Source organism: Hyperoodon ampullatus (genome assembly GCF_949752795.1).
Source record: "Hyperoodon ampullatus genome assembly, chromosome: X".
NCBI classification, from domain to species: domain Eukaryota; kingdom Metazoa; phylum Chordata; class Mammalia; order Artiodactyla; family Ziphiidae; genus Hyperoodon; species Hyperoodon ampullatus.
The window spans coordinates 113395737-113401635 of record NC_136913.1 but is presented as its reverse complement, the minus strand read 5'-3'; positions in this window follow the sequence as shown (position 1 = coordinate 113401635).

The following is a 5899-nucleotide window of genomic DNA, read 5'->3' as shown; positions in this document are numbered from 1 at the left end:
TTTTAGGAACCTCCATATTGTTCTCCATAGTGGCTGTATCAGTTTACATTCCCACCAACAGTGCAAGAGGGTTCCCTTTTCTCCACACCCTCTCCAGCATTTATTGTTTGTAGATTTTTTGCTGATGGCCATTCTGACTGGTGTGAGGTGATACCTCATTGTAGTTTTGATTTGCGTTTCTCTAATGATTAGTGATGTTGAGCATCCATTCATGTCTTTGTTGGCAGTGGGATAGGAGAGGGTGGGAGGGAGACGCAAGAGGGAGGAGATAGGAGGATATGTGTATATGTATAGCTGATTCACTTTGTTATAAAGCAGAAACTAACACACCATTGCAAAGCAATTATACTCCAATAAAGATGTTAAAAAAAAAGAAAGAAAGTGGTTTGTTAGTGAATGTTTAACGGCTTTCTGAGGAAAAAAAAAACAAAACTGATTTGTAGCATTTGCTTTTTCAGTGGTGTAAATTCTATGGCCGTGGCCAATTTTTAGCTACCAACATGATGTTACTAAATGCTGGGTTAAGATAAGATGCATACATTCAGCTCTCCTGAGCCAGCCATAGCTGCCTCCAGCACATCATTGGGAGGAGACCACCTTTGCCCTGTGCATCTCCTGGTTGGACTACTATAACACAAATTTAGCTTAAAAAAATCTAATCATCCTAGACTGGACTTAATTACAGAGAAAGGCTCCCCAGACAAACCTGTGCATGTACATGGTCCTTGGTGTCTCACTTCCTTTAAGCTCCACCTTCTTGAAGCTTTTCTAGCACTCCTCTGGTCCCAAATACAGCTTTTGTAAGACAGTTGCTCTTTTCTTCTCTCTAGGCTGAGAGTCTTTAGACCTTACAAATCACATTAATCCTGCCTCTACACTCAACCACACTCCCTACTTCAGTGTGCATAGTATGTACTCAATAAAACCTTGTGTTTAACAGTTGTCTCATAATTCATAACAGGTGATTTTGAAGCTTTTGCAGGAGGAACCCTTTTCCAGTCCCCAGGGCTCAAGGTGTCAAAGTGCAAAGGGGTATGGCTCAGGAATATTTCTGGTATCACCACCTCCCAAGACAGTAACAGTGAGAGCTCCCATACCACCCCACCTCCTGTACATCTCACCAGTTTAAGGGGATGGAGAATCAGAGGAGGGCCAGCCACTAAGAATAAGACTGATCATTCTCAAAACATTCCTGAAAGAAGAGTTGTTTAATATCAGCCAGCTCTAGAGTAATAAACCAGGAGAGAAACCGAGACTTCTTTTTTTTTAATTTTTATTAAAAAATATTTGTATTGAAGTATAGTTGATTTACAATGTTGTGTTAGTTTCTGGTGTACAGCAAAGTGATTCATATATATATATATATATATATATATATATATATATATATATATATATATATATTCTTTTTCAGATTCTTTTCCACTATGGTTTATTATAGGGTATTGAATATAGTTCCCCGTGCTATACATTAGGGCCTTGTTATTTACTTTATAAACAGTAGTTTGTATCTGCTAATCCCAAACTCCTAATTTATCCCTCCCCCACCCCCCTTTTCCCCTTTTGTAACCATAGGTTTGCTTTCTACCTATGTGAATCTGTTTCTATTTTGTAAATAAGTTCATTTGTATCACATAACCACACATAAGTGATATCATATGGCATTTGTCTTTCTCTCTCTGACTTACTTCACTTAGTATGATAATCTCTAGGTCCATCCATATTGCTGTAAATGACACTATTTCATTCTTTTTTATGGATGAGTAGTAGTCCATTGTGTGTGTGTGTGTGTGTCTTTATATAAAGACACACACACACACACACCTTCTTTATTTATTCCTCTTTCGATGGACATTTAGGTTGAGGAAGCTCTTTTTGTATTGCCATCGTCTCTATTTTATTTTTCCCTTTGGCAGATCAGGAAAACCAGTCTATTCTGATCACGTAAGTATCCAAGGTGTAGTGTGTTTTCATATCTGTGGCCCTTTGTCCCCAATGCAGAAGGGGAAGATGCCACTTGCTCTGTTTTGTTAATGAGAAAGTACCGAGAACAAAGTCTGTGATGCAAAGATGTGGGGGTGGGGGGGCTGAGGAGAGATGGGCAGGAAGGCCTGTGAGGCCTTAGGAAGCTGGAGCTCCTCATCCAGCCTGCTCAGTGGTGCCAGTCTCCCCTGGGGCCCCTGCCTCTCTGAGTGGTCTCACATTTGTTGGAAGGTGTGTGTCTGCCGTGGCTCAGGTGACATCTTAGGGGGCCCGTTTACACTCACGGGGCTTGTTTCTCTTTGTCTCTCTGTTTCGATTGCTCCGAATAGCGGAGAATCCAGGGCAGGAAAGACTGTGAACACCAAAAGGATCATCCAGTACTTTGCAATAATCGCAGCGTCTGGAGACCTCACCAAGAAGAAGGACTCCAAAATGAGGTTATGGAGAGGAGAAAGGCTTGCCCTGCTTCCGCTGCCAACCTTTGTCTTGAAGTGTGTGTATGTGGTGGGGGGAAGGCCAGCAGAGCCAATGTCAAGAACTCCACCTCAGCTAAGTCATAGCCCCAGTCTCTGTTGGCTTCTATCACCAGCTTTATAAATATTGGGCCGCAAAATTTCCTCTAGGGAGCTTAGCCAGAGAATATTTCTCCTTCTGCAGGCAGGCTACAAGGTCCAAGACCCACAGAGGTAGCCTAGAGATGGAGCTTCTAATATCTCAATTGCCAGCCATAGTTTGAATGAGGGGCTCCTATGAAGTCTGAATAATAAGTCCTTTCAAGATTCTACAGTGACCCAGAGCAAAACTGAGTGAGTGGTATTCTCACCCACACAGTCCCAGGACCTTTTCAGGCTTCCATGGCATTAATGGGGAATCTGGGCTCTAGATTCTGGCTGCTGATCTGAGAGCACAAGCTTCGGCCTAAGGACTTCGGAGAGTAGGAGGATCCTATCATTGCCTTCTTTTCTACATTATTAACAATGCATTTGATTGGTGATTCTCTGTTTTACTAAGTACATTCACATCTGTTTTCTAAATTAAAAAAATTTTTATTGAAGTATACTTGATTTACAATGTTGTATTAGTTTCAGGTGTACAGCACAGTGATTCAGTGTTTTATGTAAATATATATTTATATATATAATATACATATATATGTATCAGATTCTTTTCCCTTATAGGTTATTACAAAATATTGAGTAGAGTTCCCTGTGCTGTACAGTAGGTCCTTGTTGGTTATCTATTTTATATATAGTAGTGTGTAGATGGTAACCCCAACCTCCTAATTTACCCCTGCCCCACCCCTTTCCCCTTTGGTAGCCATAAGTTTTCTACCACTGTGGATCTATTTCTGTTTTGCAAATAAGTACATTTGTATCTTTTTTTTTTAGATTCCATATGTAAGTGATATCACATGATATTTCTTTTTCTCTGTCTGACTTATTTCACTTAGTATGATAATCTCTAGGTCCATCCGTGTTGCTGCAAATGGCATAATTTCTTATTTTTTATGGCTGAGTAATATTCCATTGTCTATATATACCATATCTTCTTTATCCATTCATCTGTTGGTGGATGTTTAGGTTGCTTCCATGTCTTGGTTGTTGTAAATAGTGCTGCAATGAACACTGGGGTGAACGCATCTTTTCGAATTATAGTTTTCTCCAGATATATGCCCAGGAGTGGGATTGGAGGATCATATGGTAACTTTATTTTAAATTAAAAGTTTTTTTTTTTACTTTTATCATTACAAACTTCCAATGCAGAGGGAGCGTTGTAGTGGTTAAGAACATGGGACTTCATTGTGCAATATATGCAAATATTGAATCATTATGTTGTATACCTGAAACTAATGTTGTGTATCAATTATACCTCAATTGAAAAAAAAGAATGAAGGAACAGAGAAGTTTTCAGTTACTTTGCATAAAATTTTTTTTGAATTATTTTCTAAATAAGACCCTTTTTTATAGGTATATTATAATCAATAAAGTGGTTTAAGTAATTAAAAAAAAAAACATGGGACCATATATACAGTTTGCCTGGATGTGAATCCTAGCTCTTCCACTTGCTGGCTGTGTTGGCCTTAGGCATTTTTTTTTTTTTTGCGGTACACGGGCCTTTCACTGTTGGGGCCTCTCCCGTTGCGGAGCACAGGCTCCGGACGCACAGGCTCAGCGGCCATGGCTCACGGGCCCAGCCGCTCCGCAGCATGCGGGATCCTCCCGGACCGGGGCACGAACCCGTGTCCCCTGCATCAGCAGGTGGACTCTCAACCACTGCGCCACCAGGGAAGCCCTAGGCAATTTTTTAATGGCTCTGAGTTTCAGCTTCTTCATCTGTAAAATGGGTCTGATACTATCCCCGAGTGTTGTGATTGGGATAAAATGAGTTAATATTTATAAAGCACTTAGTGCCTGATACCATCATAGTGATTTCTATACAAATGTTTTGAAAACAGGCATGGATATTTCCACCCTGACATATAATAATTATCACTTTAGTGTTCCAAACAACCATTTGTGTTTGGCCAATTTTACCTCTTAAATATTTTGGGAACCCTTGCTCTCTCCTCCTTCTTTACTTCCACTGCCCTGGTTTCGGCACACAGTAACAGTAAACTGCTTACTGTTCTCCATGCCTTACTTGCTGGTCTTTCCTATTGCAATCCTCTGATTCCCATGGCACCCCCTTCTTTGGCTTTCTCCTCCTTGTTCTCTATCACTGTTTATCCTCAGACTACAAACTCCTTAAGAGCAGAAACTGCCATTCTCCCTGGATTGTCAGCATCTATAACAATGTCTGGCACAAAGAAAATACTCAACAAACGTGTATTGAATTAGTGGATGGTTGGTTGCCGTGTCCCAGGCACTATGTAGTAGCTTACAGGGGGGTTTTCATTCAATCCTACCTAAAACTCTGTGTGATATTAAGTACAATTATTATCCCCATTTTTCAAATAGGAAAACTAAGGCCTGGAGAGGTTAAAGAACTTGCCCCTAAAATACCTATTTATATTCATATGGTTATTCTATTCTTACGTGATAATCTGTACTTTATAATGGTGTGTAGGAGCAGAGGATGCCAGGAAGCCACAGCTGATATCCCTGATGCATGAAGATATATTCAATATTCCTATTAAAAGCACAGTTACTTTATTTTTATGTAGTTTGTTCTCAAATCACAGTATTTTTTCTTTAGATAACTTTTAATCTTCTATGAATGTAAAAATTGTACATAAAGAAAAATGTGGCTATTTCTTACAACAATCAATTGATCTGGGGGTCCACTGGATGCTATCCTTTAATCCCATCATATAGTATATGTCAGGAGCTTTGGTTAGCATCTTATCCATACATAATCATTTGAAAAAGTCATCCATGGTTAACTAAATTTATGAAAGTTTATCTACATCATTGAAATCATGTTTCTCTAGGGCATTTGGGGAAAGCTGTACAGATTAATAATAATAGTAGTGGTGGTAGTGATAGCAACAGCAGCAGCTACCATTTACTGAGCACCTACCATGTACCAGGCCTACTATGCTGTAAGTTTTACTTACAGTATCCCATCGAAGCCGTGTGCAATAGCTTCTGTTGTTTTATTTTACAGATGGGGAAACTGAGACTCAGAGAGTTTAACTTACTTTCTTGAGGTCACTCAGCTATTGGATAGTGGAACCAGACTGAAATCCAAATCTGTGTCTCTAAAGCCTGGGCTTTTAGTCCAAGCTGGACTTTGAAGGCTGTCCAAGTTACTTAACCCTCTCTGAGCTTCAGTTTCCTCATCTGTAAAACTGAGGCAAGTAACACACCTTGCAGTGTTGCTATGAAGATTTGAAATAATAGATGCCCAGGGCTCAGACGCACATAGTAGGCATATAAGCCCTGGTGGAGTGGTGTTTATGCTTCAGTGGGGTATT